Here is a 19,162-nt window from a genome sequence, read left to right as displayed (position 1 = left end):
CTCGGGAAAGTTCCTCTGGATCTCAGGAGTGACTGCGTCCTGCGGAGTCGGACCATCCAGTCCCTCAAACAGGAGCATCTCCCGAGACCCTCCTCCCTCAAGGGGAGGAACAGCGACAGACCCCCTCGGTCTCCTCCAACCACTTGTGCGTATGACCTGGCTGGTCCAAGAACCGTGCCCTGGTACGTACGACGACGTGGTGGGATCCTGAGGGGCGCACCCCTCACGATCACTCCTGAAATACCTCGCCCTCCCGGATGTGAACCGAGGAGGTTGAAGTATGGGAGAGGCAGACCTGACGCTCTCCTCGCTCGCTGGGGCAGAACCAGTGGGGGCTTGGAAGGGGGGACTGCAGGCGATCGCCAACCCGCGGTGGCGATCGAGCTGCAGACCTAGTCGAGCGTTCTCGCTGTGGAGAACGGCTGGACCGAGAAAACAGCGGCCCCGGTCTGTGTGTCAGAGGAGCTGGTGCTGGTCGCCGTACCCGATCGCTCTCTGTGAGAGTGACGGTCAGGCGACCGGCGAGCTCCACTGTCACGGTGCTGAGACCGTGCGTATCCTCACGGTGCGTCAGTTCGCTGGTACCAGCCGTGGCTGGTGCCGGCGAACGGGGGTGGGGGGACCTCTTCCCAGCCTCAGCCCGTGGCCGGTCATGGGACCGTCACGTCCGCCCGGGTAGCCAGCTGCTCGCCGCGAGAGCGAGAGCTGGTCTGGTGAGAGTCGCGTGAGCGGCTGTCACCAGTCTTCCGCTCCGTGCCGTGAACCTGACGCTGAGTGGACTCAGAGGTCTGGTTCTTGGCTGCACGGCCGCTGTTAGGCGACCGTACACTCGGTACCGTCTCGCGAACGAGAGGCCGAGACGGACCCTGCTGCCTGTGGACCGAACCACTAACAGCAGGTGAGGAAGTGCCGGTGTTAGCGGCACTCCTCTGGTCCCCAGTAGTCTTCTTTCCTTGCGGAAGAAGAGACGGGTCCTGCCCCCGAAGAAGCAGGGTGACCAGCGGAAGAACCCCCCGTCTCACCAGAGCGAGACGGGCCCTTAGAAGTTCCCGAAGGAGACTTCTTAGGGGGGGGGGAGGCGACCTTCTTCTTCTTCGGCGGGGGAGCCTTAGAAGAAGAAGGGGAAGAGGCGGCAGACGACGACGACGACGAAGAAGACGATGAAGACGACGGCGACACCTTCCTCCTCTTCTTCTTCTTCCTCGTCAACCTCCTCAGGTCCGACGTCAGATCTGTCATCCGAGCGGAGCCGGGGCTGCTGTTGCCGAAGCAACAGGGCCCGGACGCACCTGTCCGAACAGATCAGCATCGGGAGCAGCGGCGCCAGGAACAGGAACAACGTCAGCAGGTGCAGGCATCACAGGAACGGCAGTAGAGACGGCAGGAGCAGGTACAGGAACGGCAGCAGTGGTCAACGTCACGTCCGTGAACGGCGGCTGGGCAGGCACGGCAGGTACGGCAGGCTGTGCAGGCGGTCCAGATGGACGGACCAGCGGCACAGCCATCCTTGGTACTGGTGGGAGGTCCAGGGGCGAGCTCTTCAGGGCACACGAAAGTCCGGTCGTCGGCAGCACGGCAAACCCAGGTGGCGGCATCACACTCCCCGAGGTACGGCGACTGGCCCCTGCACCGATGTAGTAGGTGTTACAGAGACCGCGTGCGGGGTGTACACCAGGTGAGGAGGTGAAGCGTAGCCAGGTGTTGTAAGGGTCGTGGTGGTGGTCGTAACCGTCGCCATGGGTGACCGCCACGGAGCCAGCGAGATGGTAGAGCAGCCCCTGGACACTCGGCACGCCCTGCAGCCCCAACGATGCCCACACCTGTCCGAGGTCGTCCTTCGCGGCAACCGCACCTGAGGAAGCAAAAGTCGGGTGATTAGGAGGATCCTCTACCCGCTCGCGCGAAGACGAACGGATAGAGGACCCAGAGACAACTCGACGTCAGGGTATCTAGCGCCTCCTCCACACTCGACAAGTCAGGTGAGGAGAAGGACCTAGAAACCCCCCCGAAGGGGAAGGCGCCAACGTGGAAGCTGAGCGGGTGGCAGGAAAGAAGACGAAGTGTCCGTAACCAAAGGAGTCGCGGGAGAGCTTTCCGACGACTCCTTTGCAGGCCTTCGCTTCTTCCTGCCCTCATACAAAGTCCACTGCGCCTCCGACCAATTATTACAAAACTGTTCACATGGCTCGGCTCGGGTGCATTCGCGCCCCCGACGACCGAGCGCACAAAATATGAGGGTCAATCTCCGGGAATGAGCGGAACTTTCCGCATTTACGGCTCCCTTCGTACCCGGGCATAGTCTCCGTGGGTAGCGAGGCGAGGAGATTCCATCATTGACCAATATCACAATTAAGTAGAAAGAGAGAAATGATTGTACTTACAATGATTCTATCATACACAAACACAACCATATACTCAGGAAAGCAAATGAACGAGGAAGCGGGCAGAGAGCGTCGAAGCACACTACACGTCCACTCGCTATGAGGCCGAAAGCAAAAGTGGTTTTGTTTACCTCCCAGTCGCGCGCGCGCGCCTGTCGGACAAGCAGTTAACTACCGAACCCCTTGTTCGAAAGCTTACGACCTATCCAGCTGCCGCTAGTACCTTCCTATTGTAAAAGGACCTCAGGTTTGTATGCCGTGTCGGAACAACTCATCTGCTTACCACTTTTGGATTCCCTCTGTTTTGGTATGTAAATCTAAGACTGTGTTTGTATGGGCCATTTGAAAAGGGCTACAGGCATAATCTGGTCACCAGGAATCACATGACCGCAAGAAAACTCGCGAACTCGTTCAGGATCCGCACCGGCTGAAAGGAATAGTTGTTCCTAAACTCACTCATTGGATGCATTGTTCCTCCTGCAACTATTATAGATCTGTAAAGACAAAAATAGGTATTCTACAAATTTTTCATTGCATAATAGCAATAACTTTTACTTTACTAAAGTCCATCTGAGAGAAAGCAAAGTCGTGAACTCCAGTTTCAACAACCTAGAGAAAAGTATCATTTTAATGTAGCGAGTTCGTATCTATGAAATTACTAATGGTTTTCAAAGGTACAAGACTAAGAAGGATCAGGGTAAAACTATTGCAGGCATCTAATCATTCAATCAAGAAAGAAACCTGAGTCCTTAAAAAAAATTCAAAAATTATGAAGTCCAGACATTAAGAGAAGAAAGACCAGAAGAGGTCTCTCATCCTGATGAAGCTTACTGATAGATGGGAATACCTCTGAGATGATGGAAAAGTCTACCAGTAAAGGAAGAGCAATAAGACTAGGGAGATATCTCATTAACAGTGTTGGCAAAAAGGGGGTCCTTATTGGGCCAAGAAATGGTCATGATGTAAGACTTAATGTTTCCATGGCCTAAAAACAAGCATATGATCACGGTTACTGAGATATATTACTGATACTAGTTATGCTACTTTAAGCAAATCATTAAGAAAAGAGAAAAGTGCACGCAACCCAATTGTGTAAACGTTCATGTAAATAAGAGGCTTGACACTCAACAAAAATACAGATGAAAGTAACAACAAAGCAATGTAAATATTAAATACTATTATTCGAAGTACACTATTCCCTAACTGACATTTCTAATTAAATAAAATGCAATACTTATAAGATAAACTTTGTAAAGCAAAAATACAAAATAAGATAAAATCAAGCAACAAAAAGATCCTCAAAATTCTAAACAAAAACCCAGAAGAATGAATATGTACTCATAACTCATTCAGACATTCAGATCTAAACAAAAAACATCTAATTTGATTTTAAATCCTCAAAATCACACACTACTCACAGAAATGAACCAAAATCAACATATGTAAATCCACCATATTTACAAGATGCAAAATAGACATGAATTAGAATTTACAACATATAGCACCAGAGGATGAATCTTTGTTCCGATCAGCAATGAAATTTGAACTACAGCAGGTGAAATAAAAGGTACTTTGTGTACAGGAGGTCTTACCTGGCACCTGGGCTATACCCTGCAATGTTTGAATGAGATTCCAAGCTTGGTCTTCTGCCTGAATGTACTATATCATTGTGGATAACTGCATGCACATCCAATGCTAAATTTACAATCCTTTATTACCTGTATTTTTAGTGAAATTATTTTGATTCTAATGGCATCTTTAATTTTCTTTAATATGTCTTGAATATAATACAGCTAGTTACTGTTTTTTAAAACTGATTACCAAATTGTACATGCAGACATTTTATGTAATGCACTGTGAATAACTAAGCATGCAATGCCAAGCAGTTCTGTTACCTTTACAATTTAACATATGATAATACCTGCACTCTTTCACGATATCATGGAACTGGGAAGCTGGATTCAGTAACAAGTACTTCACTGATGATGTTCTATTTGTTGATCCAACTGACACAACTACCCGACCATCTGCCGATGAGTGTAAAAGGGCACGCAGAAATTCAGTGACTTGCATCAAAGGAGAACCCATTACAATTTCTTCCTCTGGATTTTCTGACTCCCTCTCTTTCACATCATTTGCAGGAGTGATATTTTCTGGAAAATATAATTAAAAAAAAAAAACATGTTTTTATGAATGCTTTTGTTACTAAAAAGAAAAATGTAGAAAGTAATACAAAATAAAATGGATTTACGGTAGGTGTTCTAGTTGCTAGTTAAAATAGTGGGGCACATTAAATGCCCGAGTTTTGAAAGGCGCACGCAACAGCTGTGGTGTGATGGTAAGATTTGTGTGGTCTCGTTGTGACCACCAAACCCAGCCGTTTTCAGTAGCAGCCATGCCTTGGTCGGGTGAACATCGCAGCTTTGCAATGCGCACGTATCTCAAAAATGGCCGTTCTGTCGTCACCACTCAGCGCGCCTTCCGCTGCACTTCAACATCCACTTCATGGTCCCATCCCTGATGGCAAGGCAATCAGGCGTTGGGTTGAAGCATTGGAAGAAACTGGTTCCACAAGAAGACCTAGGGGTAGTGGAAGACAAAAACGGTAAGAATGCCAGAAAATGTGGCCTTAGTTAAAGCAGCTGTCAACAGTCACCAAGACGCTCTACCCGGAAGCATTCACTTCCACAGGCCATGTTTAACCGATCTTTAAGGCAGATATTGCATTACAATTTATCATTCATCTATGCACAATAATGATTGTTCAGAATTGAAGGCCACTGACTTTGAAAATTGCAGGAATTGCTGCCAGAAAATGTTGAACCGCAACCCCGAACCGTCAACTTTTTTCAGCAGTGACGAGGCCCACTTCCACCTTTCTGGAAGTGTGAATAAGCAAAATTGTCGCTATTGGGCTGAAAACAACCCAAGAGAACTTCACTAGAGACCGCTCCATTCCCCTAAAGTTACTGTTTAGTGTGCAGTTTCTAAATTTGGGGTAATTGGGCCTTATTTCTTTGAGGAGGATGGAAGATCTGTCACCGTCAACTCTGAACATTATCTTGCGATATTGAAGACTTTTTGAACCGAAATTGGAAGGAAGTTAATGAGAAAACAAACTGAGGAAACATCTGGTTCCAACAAGATGGAGGAACAGCCCACACTGCTTCAAGTTGCAATGGTCAATTGCAACAGATGTTCCCACACACCTCGTCTCTCGGAGGGGTGATGTCGAGTGGCCCCCACGCTCACCTGATCTGAGCATTTGCAACTTCTTCCTGTGGGGATATCTGAAGGAGAAAGTGTTCAGACGTCGGCCACACACTTTGGTAAGAATTGAAGATGCGAATTCGGGAGGAAATCGCTGCAATACCCCTTGAGATGTGCCGAAGAGCAGCCAAAAACTTCAGACATCACCTTCAAAACGAGGCATCGCTACAGATGGCCACCATCTTCCTGACGCCATCTTCCAAAAAAGTGGATCACACAAACGGCATTGTATACTGATTCAAATAAAACAACAAATAATTCTGTAAGTATTGTTTTACTTTTCCTAATAGCCTATCAAAACTTGGGCATTTGATTTGCCCCACCCTGTATATATTTGTAATCAAAACTGTTGCCAAACAATTTATAGTGTACACACAGTACACATTATTATTTCTAATTTTCATCTGTATTTATAATGTACTGTATGTATATTAAGGTTGAGGATGAACACCATTACAAAAAGAAATGAAATACTGTATTTGGAAACCTTCTAATGTATAAACTTTCTAAAAATTGTTTTTCTTTATCAAACTTGTACTTATGTATTTCCTCCAAATAAGGGAAAAGCAAGCCAAATAGGTCTCCTATGGCTAATATCATTACATAATTGGAGTAGCCCCTCTTCTCCGATTACCAAGTAGTCAAACTTTGGTTTTCGCACTCCTCTCTTTTCGTACATTTCGGTTTTCATAGACTTTTTTCTACAAAATTTTGTCTTGGTTATTGTGCGTTTCCTGGTTTTCGTACACTTGGAAATGCTCCATCTGGGCCCCATGCGTGACTGGGCTCCGTGTCGAGCACACTAACAAAGCATCCCATTCTCTTTTGTGACCCATTTTCCTTTTGTCTTCATTGTTTTTGTGTTTTTTGTGTTTTTTTTATTCGAGTGCAACTGCTAAATAAGCCATCATGCAGCCAAAGAAAGTTCCAAGTGATAGCCATTCTGTAAAAAAGGCGACAAACACAATAGAATTTAAGAAAGAATTCGTTGGAGGAAGTTGTATGCCGATCTCAAGTGAGAAAATGTCTACAACATGCACTGCTGTTAGTGAATTTAAGGCCAGCAGAGGCTGGTTTGTAAAATGCATAAAATTAATGGGCATACATATTGTGCCTACCTCAGGGATTAAGGGCATGTTTGCAAAGTGGAATGATGTAAAAAATTTCATGGAGAATTATCATGCCAACAAAGAAGTTTTAATTGTCTCCCCAACATGTTGCATTTTCACTTTATGCAAATTTTAAAAAAAGGGCGGGAAAAATGTCTCTGGACGTTTTGTTGTGCAACAGGGATCCAATAACTCTCAAGCTGGTCCTGGTGCCAGTAAAAAACAAAGTGGGGAAGTAACCTCACATAGTGCCAGTTAAAAACCAAAGACAGGTTCTGGATACCTGAAGTCCTTCTGGAGGGAGACCCCTTCTAAACAATAACCTTTCTTCCTCCCTATCCCCTCCTCTCCATCTTCCAAAGGCTAACAAATTTTCCATAACGGTAAGAGTGCTGTTAAATATTCATTTATTCATTGTAAGGCAGTCCCCAGGTTACGACGTGTTCAGCTTACAAGGTTCCAAGGTTAAGGCTCTTTTCCATTATATTCATCAGAAATTATTTCCAGGGTTACAACGCATGTACCAGGGTTATGACACATACAACGCTGATCTGGCAGATGAAATATGACACCAAAAATGCAAAATAACCAATATTTGAATTTTTTAAAATGAAAAATGCAACAAGAATGCAGTTTACATAGTTTTCAATGCACCCCAAGTATTAAAAGTAAGGTTTTCTTAGGATTTTTGGCGATGTTCCAGCTTACGACGATTTTTGGCTTACGACGCTTCTCAAGAACGGAACCCCCGTCGAAACCCGGGGACTGCCTGTATTAGTCATTTATATTTATTTCTCATTGTTTTCTGTATGTAAAACTGTGCTCATTCCCTATAAAATATATTTTTTTGTTATTGTTTTTGGGGGTCTGGAATGAATTATAATCGTATTTACATTATTCCTTATGTGAATTATTGCTTTGGTTTTCGTACATTTTGGATTTTGTGGGAGGCTCTGGAACGGATTATGTACGAAAACGGAGGTTCCACCGTACCGTAAGTAATCTGGGAACATCAAATAAACCTACCCCACATGAATGCCTCACCCCTTTTTCAGGACAATTGTCATTTAGAAAACAGAACTCGTTATGGTATATGTAATGAAGTCCAGACATTTCTCCTGAGGATGGCATTATTAGTTTGAAAACTGAAAATAATTGGTTCATGAGGACACAAAAATTTATCAATATATGAAGTTCTACCACATTTTGATCAACATTACAAAACAACATGAAGCAGATTCACTATAACAGGTTACAAACCAAATACTATAAAAAAATCAACATAATGGAAACCAAAACTCCCTAAACAACCCATAGAGGGTCTTGAAATGACAAGCTCTTTAATTACGTGATAAAGTTCTGGCTTAAACTAAAATCTGTTATAAATGTTGGCCCTAAACTAAAGTTACCTTTCGATTTATCCTTTCCTGAATTCTGACATGTCATTCGAGATAAGAACGCAGAGGTAGAACTGGCTTCTAATCCGGGCTTCTTTACGTCATTTGACTTTAAACTGCCTTCAAACTTTTGGCTAAAGGAATGCAGCTGAAAAGTAAAGGAAATCATTTGAGCAAGAGCGCAGTACACAAAAAACTGAGGCTAAAACCAATAAATTTACCAGTTGGTGAGAGTATAGAAACATGAGAACTCATGCTACTTCTATTTTTACTGAGACAACTTTTTGTTTGCTTTTATTCTAGCGTACTTGCAAACATGTATCTAAAACAATCTTTGTTCCAATAATACAAATTTTGCAGGTACAGCCAAATCTAGAATTCTAAATGATGAATGGTTAGTAAGGACGTGGCCCAATGGAGGTCACTGACTTTTCACTTGTGCTTCAGTCTTGGAGCAATAGTTGTCTGCTTGTTATCTTGTTAGATAATACTTATCAGCTTTCCATAAGTCGTAACAATATGCTGTTAAATGGATATAAAATTAGGTTCTTTTCTACCTGAAATCCACAATCTATTGCGGAGCATGGGCAGTGGAGTAGGACTGGGATGCAAGTCTATCGACAAGGAGATTAAATAAAAATTTAAATGATTTTGGTTAAAAAGACAGCTCTCCTCAATAAGAAAATTTTAGCTGCCTTCATACTAACAATTTGTTCATTATAACTTGTAATTTGACAATGGCGTATCCAAAAATCTCATAAATTTAATAAACAAGTCAAGCAAAGAGCATAATTAAATGTGTCTACAAATTAACAGAAACAGGGATATAACAACTTTTTGGTGGCAAAATTTAACTCATCCTATGGTGAAGTTTCATCCTATCAACATATTACCGCTATGTTCATAAATTGTGAATGGCATGTGATATTTCCAAAAAAACAATTAAGAAAAAAAGTAAGGTCATTTGAAGAACACTATACAAGCCGAGTTGAGATGTAACAGTTACCGACTAATAATACACTTGGTACCCAAATTCAGGATAATTTTTACCACCTTTATACTAATGCTTAGTATACTATAATGTAATCTGACACATGGTTGAAATAGTTGAGAATACATTTAGCTAAGAAAAGCCAAATTTTACATATTAACATAATAGTTTATGTAATATTATACATCAAAAATAGTATTTAACACCATCATAGTCAAACATTTAGCCCCGAATAACAAGATAATCTTTCTTACCTTATGAGCAATTTTACTTTTCTCAATGTACTGAATAAGCTTGTATATGTTCAAATTGTCAATCAGAGTTTCAGACATGAAGTTATGAACTGCGTACATTCTTGAAAACTGATTCTTAGTGCCACTATCATTGCTGCTATTGACACCGGTTCCAATTTTACCAAGAACGTTATCTTTCCTTCCTGGTGCAAATTAAAAACAATTCAGAAAATTTCAGATATCAGTCATTACACTTACTACATCTATTGAAAATATAAGAGATTTCAATCAAAATTAAAGTTTTATAGCATTTAAACTACTGCTTTAGTACACTCTTTCATAGATAATGATGACAACAGTTAATGGATAAGGTTGTATACTCTCAAAAACCACATTACCAATACTATAAGCACTATTAAAGCTTACATAATCATCATCGTCATTTCTCTAAGATTTTCTATAAATTCTACAAGTATCCAACACATTACAATTACAGATATATGTGATAACAAAACAGAATCACAAAGTTAATAATATAAAAAAAGAGACAGTCACATCCTTATACTTAACTATAATACAAAATGGTACTGACCTTCACTTAACAATTTTATTTGTGAATTAATGAAGAACAGTATTTGTTTGATATAAAGTAAATTGCGTGGTGACAACCTCTTCTCATAGCGTTGCATATATTGGCTCAGCTGCGCATGAGCACCCATGAACTGTGAAAAAAAAATTGATTTTTTTCCAATCATAAGGATTTTTCACTCAAAAACATGAAATAAAGATATACCAGATTAAAATAAATACTTTTTCTGAGACAATAAATCAAATGCACCAAACATACTAATCAACTTATCTTTGTTAAAAAACACTGGTTATTCTATTATACCTGCAATTTGCTAACAAACACTGAATGGATGTTAGCTATGGTTTCCAGTAGATTATGTCCCTCATCTACGATAACAATATTCCCTTTTAGTTTGATCTGGCAAGCTTCTCTTGTACCTTTGTGAAGCAATGTGTTGTAAGGAAGAATCACAAGCTGAAAAGCAAACACAATTTAAACTATCTTACCTCCTTATCTTCCTTATGCTAAGTACTAAGAAACACACAAGTTTGTAGAGTGATGGTTATACCAAAGAAAAATTAAGTGCTGCGCTCTGTTCCTCCAATAAGCAAGCCATTTGCTGTAAGGAGTCTGAACTCCCAGTTAAACAAACCAAAATGTTCCTATGACAAGGGACTTTGCTAAGATAAATAAATGGCAACATAAAACCATAATACAGGTTATGTCAAACAGGACATATATAAACTTCTTGCTCCCCATCCAATAAATGTACTTCAAGTGTAAATTTTGAAAGGTAAGATGGGTAATCCCGCTATTAGTTGGAGGTTTTACTGTTTGGAGAAACTACATGTTGCGATATTTTCAGGGAATAACAAGTAAAATGCAGGTTGTTTATTGCACTGACTTTGAAAACTAAAAGCTAAAATTCCTTTAAATGCTACTGTCATCTATTATGGTAACTGAATCTTAGTACAGGGAGCAATAAATATCATTAGATTCTAACTTGACATTGTCATCAATTATTACCTGGGAATCCTTAACAGCATATCTTGCACCATAATAAGGGCAGCTTTTTGTTTTCTTACCCAAGGATACCATTTGCTCTATATCCTGAACTTCCAAAAGTAGACTTGAAAAGATATAAAGATAACATTCAGTTAAAACAGTACCAAAAGGGAATGAAAAATATTAACAAACATAAATATTCCATTTTACGTTAATCTTAAATCTACAGCAACATTACCATAAGTCAGTATAAAATCTAGTTTTCTGAAAACAAAAGTAATCATTTCATACAGAAACATTAATTAAAATAGCCATTTCATGTGTCAAATAAATCCAAGATGCTACTAAGACACCACCACAAAGGTTCACTAAGGCCTCTGGGATCCACTAAGGGGTTGAGATAAGCAAAACGCTAGAGAAAACGGCGTCATATTGCAAGTTTGAACCCTCTGTAGAAAAACAGAAGAAATGCAACTGTATATTTACAAAGTAATCTTGGTTAGGAAGAGCTCTGCTAAATTCACCAAGTTGCCATAATGCCTTGCAGACACCTAGATGTGGGAACCATTCCAAGGGAAGGACCTATGTCATCCTGGAACAAACCTTCCATTTGTACTTCTCTGAAACTCTCCCACATAAAGACGGAGACTACTAGCTGGCATATGTTATGAAACCATGGTCCTGTTGCCTGTTATTATCCTCAATGTCTTGTCCCTAATATGAAAAGTAAGGTCTTATAGACTAAGTCCTTTACAGTGAGAAGAGTGAAGCCTTGAAGACTTAGATAAACTGCTTTCAGTTCTAGAGGTTATGTAGTGTACATCTGTCTTGTGAGGACCAAGTCCCTGACATCTCAACATCCAGAAAGTGGGTTTCCTATCCATCATTTGATTCATCTGTGAAATGTAGAATCTTTAGAATAAGAAGTACCAGAGGTACTCAAATACAGTTTTTTGGTTCCTTACAACCAATGAAGATCTTTAGAGATGTTGTATGAAAGAAGAAATGGATGGCTATCCAACGAAAGTAAAGCTTCCCAAGACCTGTTAAATAATAACTGCAGAGAATGGTTCCTGAACTATGGTAAATGCAAGGGATTAACTTTTCTAAGAGAATGGTTCCTGAACTACGGTAAATGCAAGGGATTAACTTTTCTAAGAAAGTTAAATGACCTGATAGACACAACCACATCATGGCAATGATTAAATGAAAAAATTAATATAACAAAAGGGTACCCTCTAAACAGCAAATCAGTCAGTCTGGAAAATCTCTCCAATGCGTGAAGGCAGGTCAGCAGGGGACACAAGATTGGACATTAGCTATTAAGGACCAAGGGGCTCCATTTGTGTATGTGGAGGGTACTGGCTTCCATAAATCTTCAACATAAGACTGATGTATCAGGAAATTCATTTGACACAAGAAATTAGCTGTATTATAAGTACTAATGGGTTTATTGAGAAATAAACTTCATTTCACTGTTACTTGTTTATACATGCAATGACTGAAAAACTTCAAACGCTTACATTATCAGCTAATTTCTCAAGGGCCGTATGTTTATAATATGGACAACCTGAGGTAACTTTTTTCTTTTTGCATACCACATCATCTCCATCCACCTTACTTGTTCTCCCTTTCTTTCCTCTTTGAAGTTCTGTGCACCTGAAAAAGGAAACAAAACATGTTAAACCTACAGCTAGTTAAAACAGATTCCTTTTCACTATTCAGCTATGTCCTGGTTTTGGAGAAAAACAGCACAACATACACTGTCATTTTAACTCTGGGTGTTAAGTCCCTCAGCCTAAAAATACAGTGGTACCTCGAGATACGAGTTTAATTCGTTCCAGAACCGAGCTCATAAGTCATCGGCTCGTATCTCAAATGAATTTCTCCCATTTAAAATAACTGAATTCATTTAATCCGTTCCGGACCTATGAAAAATGACAATTTGTCGAAAATTGCATTTTCCTAACTATACAAACCTGAGGCCTCTTTTAACAATAGGAAGTAGCTAGCGGCAGCTGGAACGGTCGTAAGCTTCGAACAAGGGGAGAACGGTAGTTAACTGCTTGTCCGACAGTCGCGCGCCGCGCGACTGGGAGGTAAACAAATCACTTTTGCTTTGGCCCATGCAAAATACGCAGAGTGAGGGGTGGCATGAGGAGGGACTATATGTAAAGGACCTCAGGTTTGTATAGTTAGGAAAAATGCAATTTTCGACAAATTGTCATTTGTTCCGATACGTCAATACAAAACCATCGGTCCTTTAACAATAGGAAGACTCACTTATTTGGTGGGAGGAATCTGAGTCTTTTGATGAACAGACTGGTGTTCGTCCATCCCTGGAATGCCTCCCTGGTCGTAAGAGCGAGGGAGGGATCCAAGCCTCTGTCCGATTGATCGGGGTGCACCGCAGGATCAATGGTCAGACCTCTGGGCGAGTACTAAGAGAGAGGCAAGAAGTATCTCTTCGTACCAGCAAGCAAGAACTTGTTCCTGTTTGCAAGAGGCAACATAAAAGTATGGGTTGTCTCAAGCTGGCATCCACTTCCTCCCCCCTTGTTGGAGGAAGTGGTGGATATACGCTCCTATACCCTAGTGAAAAGGGATAGGATGGGGCTCTGTTGAGTAGCTCACCTGCATCTTGTCCTTATCCAGCAGGGTGACGACCATGTCCCTCTAACCACAGGTAGAGGGGAAGAAAAAGATGGGAAGAGGAGCCAGTCACACTCTCATTCACTCATCCATTCTTATGGTCACACCAGGACTCGATGCTGTTCAGCCTGCGAGGGTCTGGGTTCGCTACACAACGTGTTGAGCAGCCACCACGGGTCCCAAGGAAAAAGATCCAAGGACCTGTGGGCAATATCCGAGGCGAAGGTAAGGTAAGGGCATGTGGTCTGGTTGACCAGACCCCTGCCTTCAGTACCTGCGCCACGGAGAAGTTCTTGCGGACAAGGCAGCATCTCCTTCGCATCGAAGGCGGTGAAGTCCATTAGGGAGGGATTGTGCACGACTCGAACCAATCGTCAGGGACCGAAGGGTTCTGAGCTTCGCTACGAAGTTCGGTACGAAATCGAGCGTCACGGATCCCCATCCCCCTTGGATGCTTGACTTCGCAGGAGAAGTCATGCAGTTCCTCAGAGGAAAAGAAGGAAATAGTCGCATGACCTATCCCTCTTCTCTACTTCGGTGATGTCCAGTACCCATACTGGTCTGTCCGTTTGCGACGAAGTCTCTCGCATCCTCCTATCCCCATGCAGCGAAGTTCTCGGTAGTGGATAGGACACCGACACTCCATGGTGGGTGTCAATGGTATGGGTACTGTGACAAGCTATTAAAACGAAGTAATGATTGCTCTGTAACAACCGAACTAAGTCAACAGCGTAGTTCGTAACTGACTCGGCCGCTCTGACAGCTGCCGACTGACTGCGTTCGGTAGGAGGCAAGTTGTCAAAGCATCCGAGTAAGTCACGTGACCTTCGCCTTTAAAGGGTTATGCCGAGAGACCAAACAAATAATGTATTTGTTTGTCACCAATGCCGGACAGCGAGGTGATGATTCTCTTAAGGCATGTGCCCAACAGGCGAAAGTCAATTGCCTTCTAGAGACCGAGGTCCCTGAAGGTAAAACATCTCATGGTTGTTGAATCTCAGCTAAGGAGAAACAACACTATGTACCGTTGAAGACGAAGGTAGATATTGAATGCAACCTACGTCTTCACAGATGAATCGAGAGAAGGATTCTCAAGATTCATAACCTGTGCTTACAAATGACTGAAAACGCTAACCGCTATTTCATTGCTGTCCGGTGAGGAAGTCGTAGTTGCAATGAAAGCGGGCGTTCTTCAGTAATGAAAAACACAGGGGAAAGCCGCCTGAAGACTGCTTCTCATGGCTGAACATTTGGGAGTAGAGCTGTCAGGTCGGGAGAGTAGGCGATGTCTTCTAACAAATCTCGTAATTCGGTTGAACAATGAACAATTGTACACCTACGAATAAGAGATTATTTTGAAGACAAACTCAGATGTCTGCAAAATCATTCGCATTATCGCAGTGCGATGCAGCGGGAGACTTTGTACAGACTTCTGTTACCGTGCGGTAAACAGAAAAGATGAAAAGGACGTCCAAGAGATATCTCTGTTGAAAATTCTCGCAATGTCGAAGGCGATGGAATCTACGTCCCAGCATTAGATGGGTCCTTCATTATTGCGAGAATCCCCGTTAATCAGAGACCTAAGTCCATGATTGTTGGGCAGAGATACGGTTCGGTAGTCAATCAAAGCAGGCAGAGAGAGCATACATGACGCCGTGCATATCGGAGGCCCGGCTGATACTGAGCTGCTATCAGGCAGTTCAATACGCAGTAGTTGAGCCTGAGCTCTCGCTGACTCGTCATCCTGAGTTGCCAGGTAATCCATTATTCCACGAAGGAATGCGTTCGGCTAGAACTACGAGCATAAAGATATGCTCGAGCAATTATATTTAGGCGAAACGAATTTCGGTAAATATAACAGTTGAAATGGTGTTGTCGTGACAAAACCATAAGTATATAAAATTGAAACTGAAAAACTCCTGGGAGGTTGCAGGCAACCCCGAGTTGCAGTTCAATTAGAATACTTCTCTTATAAGTCGCAATCCGTAGTTTAACTAGGATATGCGCCTACCCCTCGGACCATTCAACTGCTTAGTAGAATCATGTCGCGAGGTTAATATACGTAGTATATTTGTAGGATTCTGAACAACGATCTCCATCCTAAATTCTTTCCTTCAAGAAAACAAAATAAGGATTGGAGATCGACCACCTTCGATCTCTATCAAAGAGAGTGAAGGAGAAGTCTTCCTCGAAGGAAAGCTTCAATGGTGAACAGAATACTAAGACGATAGTTCAAGCCAAACTGGATATTCCCGTCCGATCTTCTCTAGTCCAGGTTGGTCGCCTACTGTGAGATAGTTTCTTCAGCAGCAGTCTCTTCCCAATGCTAGAAATTCCAGGAATTCGAGCATAGGCGAGGTTCCCGATTATCGTGTTATATCGGGGATTCTCGTCTCGCTCACTTTGGACCGTGGTCTCGCGTAAGTGTTTTGGAGATCGTAACTCGAACACTGAATGCGTTAGAAATTCCGTAGAATTCTAAGCAGTCTGCGAAACCCCCACCGAATTCGTCAAACGATATCGGCTGGTGGTCCTCTCGATTCCCGTAGAAATCGAGAATGGGGCAGAATTCCTCCTCAACGACCGGGGCTTACGTCAGGTAGGACCCGAAGGTCCCCCCGGTAGCGCAGTCCCGAACGTGGGATCCTACAGAGAAATCTCTGTAGGATCCCTCCCCTTTCCCTCGTAACCGTAAGGAGAGAGGAATGGGGGAGGAATTGGATACTCGCTCGCCTTCCCAAGTGGAACTAGCAGTTGAGAAGAGTAGGAACAGCCATAGCCTTGCGGCGATGGCCTCTCAGGAGTCTGGAAAACGTATCGTCCGGAGAAAACGTTTTCCCCGCGGAGGGTTACGAACTCTCACTGTAGGTAAGGGTCTGCCGCCACTGTGAACGTCGTCTGGGTGGGGCTGATCGACACCTGACAGGGGAGCCGATACCGTACCTCCGACTCATTCCAGTCCTCGTCGAGTCGAAACCTCTCAGGAGGACCGAAGGAGTATTCAAATACGGTGTCCGAAGACACGTAGAAACGCCGCTGTCGCAGTAGAGGAGGTGGAAGTAGCTTGATCGACGGCCAGAACGGAGAGAGCCTTCTTGTCCGGAGACGAGAGACTCTGGTTCGAGACAGAATCGGCAAGTTCCGATCGCGGCGGACCCACCGTCGGTTTGGGTTCCCTCTCGGGCCCCAAAACGACTCGAGCAGAGACGTGGGCTCTGCTGGTGGGAGCGGCAATCCTTCCGCAAGGTCATTATGCTGACGAATCAGCTTAATGACTTCTGCAAATTCCTCTGTATCTCGATGAGTAACCGTGTCTTGCGGAGTAGGACCGTCCAGTCCCTCCAACAAGAACAGATCCCGAGATACTCCTCCTTTAGAAAGGAGGAACAGCGGCAGACCCTGACGGTCGCCTCCATCTACTTGCGCGTATGTCCTGGTCGGTCCTGGAACGTACCTGGTCCATACGGCGTCATAGCTGGGGTCACGAGCGGCGCACCTCTCGTGATCGCTCCTCGGTACCTCGCTCCTCCCGGTATAGCCCGAGGAGGTTGAAGGTACGGGAGAGGCAGACCTGACGCTCCCCCCTCGCTCGCTGGCAGGACCAGCGTGCGTGGAGGGCTGCTGCTGATCGTCAACCCGCGGTGACGGTCGAGCAGCAGGCCTAGCCTTGCCGCTCGCACCTGGGGCGAGTTGGCTCGGCTTGAGGGAACGTCGAGACCGATCTCTAAGCGTCCAGGCGAGCTGCCGATGGTCCACCGGTCTTCCGAATCCCCCGGTCCCCATTTCGGGAGCTGGCGGAACTGGGGTTACCCTAGCTAGGTCTCCTCTGTCGCGTCGAGACCCGGCCAGCGTCCTCGTCGCGTCGAGCCGCTGGTACCAGCCGTGGCTGGTACCGAGCGGCCGCGGGGGACTCCTTCCTCGCCTCAACCCGTGCTGTGTCAGCGACCGTTTTCACTCAGCCCGAGCAGCCAGTTGATCGCTGCGAGAGCGTCCACTGGCCTGGCGAGAGTCGTGTGCACGACTCTCGCCAGTCTTCTGCTCCGCGCCGCTGTCTTGACGGCGAGCGAGCTCGGCGTCAAAACTTTGGCTGGACGGTCTTCTTTGGAAGAGCGTCCACTCGGTGCTTCTCGCGAACGAGAGCGGCCGAGACGGAACCTGGTTTAGCGGCAGAACCGCTAGCACCAATGAGGACGCACCAGCCGAGGCTGTGCACCTCTGGTCCCCGTCGACTTCTTCTTTGCAGAAGAAGCGACGGGCCCCGTTCCCGAAGGAACAGGAGGACCAGCAGAAGAGCTCCCAGCTCGCCTGAGCTGAGCCGGGCCCTTAGAAGATCCCGAAGGAGTCTTCTTAGGGGGGGGAGGGGGGAGGAGCAACCTTCTTCTTCTTCGGCTGTTTGGCCTTAGAAGTCGAAGGGGAAGGAGAGGCAGCAGACGACGAAGAAGACGACGAAGATGACGACGACACCTTCTTCCTCTTCCTCTTCTTCTTCGCCAGGCTCCGCAGTCCAGACGTCAGGTCTTCATCCAGGAGGGAGCCGGGGCAGTTGCCGAAGCAACAGGGCCCGACTGCACCTGTCCGGAAAGACCTGAGACTGTGACAGCACCACCAACAGCAGGAACAACAGGAACAGGTCCAGGAACAGCAGGAACGGCAGGAACATCTGAAAGTGAATGAGCAGCCGGCACCTGATCTGAAAGGGAATGAGCGGCTGGGACAGCAACAGGTACGGCAGGCACGGCAGGTACCACAGGAGAGCCAGGCGTCCTGTCGGCAGCTACCGTCATCCTCGGCACTGGCGGCAGGTCCAGGGGGTTGGGGCAGCGGAAGTCCGGGGTCGGCAATACAAAGAACCCAGGTGGCGGTGGCACCGTCCTCTTTGGCACGGCAGGAATTGGTTCTGGATTGCAGCCGTGGGTGTTACCGACATGACATGTGGTGTGTACACCAGGTGCGGTGGCATCTCATATGCTGGTGTCGAGATTGTGGTTGTTGTAGTGGTTACCGTACCATGAGTGACCACTGCCGACCCCGCCAACCGCTGAATCAACCCCTGTATGCTCGGCACTCCCTGCAGTCCCAGCGACTCCCACACCTGTCCCAGGTCGTCCTTCGCTGATGGCACACCTGCGGAAGCAACAGTCGGGTTAGTTAGAGGGGCTTCCTCGCGCCTGGGGGGAGAAGAACCCCACCCAGAGCGGACGGAAGGAAGACCCCGAGTACAACTGGACGTCCGGGTAGCAGGCGCCCTCCTCCACACTCGACGGATCGAGAGAGGGAGACTCCGCTACCCCCCCCGCAGGGAAGGCGCGAACCGTGGGGGCTGGTCGGGGGGCAGGAAAGAGGACGAAGTGTCCGTTACCAAAGGAGTCACTGGACTTTCCGATGACTTCTTGGGCGGCCTAAGTCTCTTCCTGCCCTCGTACAGCACCCACTGCGCCTCGGACCAATGCATACACGTTACAGAGGGCTCGTTGCGGGAGCACTCTCGCCCCCGACAACGAGTACAAACCTCGTGAGGATCTACATCTACATCCAAGGTCGTCTCCCACGGAT

General features: G+C 45.2%; 1 pseudogene; it reads right to left on the bottom strand.

Moving 5' to 3' along the window:
* The window catches only part of LOC135200626 (ATP-dependent DNA helicase DDX11-like), a 52,464-nt pseudogene that overhangs the window by 9,383 nt on the left and 23,919 nt on the right, over positions 1–19,162 (bottom strand).

The sequence above is a fragment of the Macrobrachium nipponense genome, chromosome 27 (genome assembly GCF_015104395.2).
Source record: "Macrobrachium nipponense isolate FS-2020 chromosome 27, ASM1510439v2, whole genome shotgun sequence".
Taxonomy (NCBI): domain Eukaryota; kingdom Metazoa; phylum Arthropoda; class Malacostraca; order Decapoda; family Palaemonidae; genus Macrobrachium; species Macrobrachium nipponense.
This window is presented reverse-complemented; position numbering and strand designations above follow the sequence as displayed.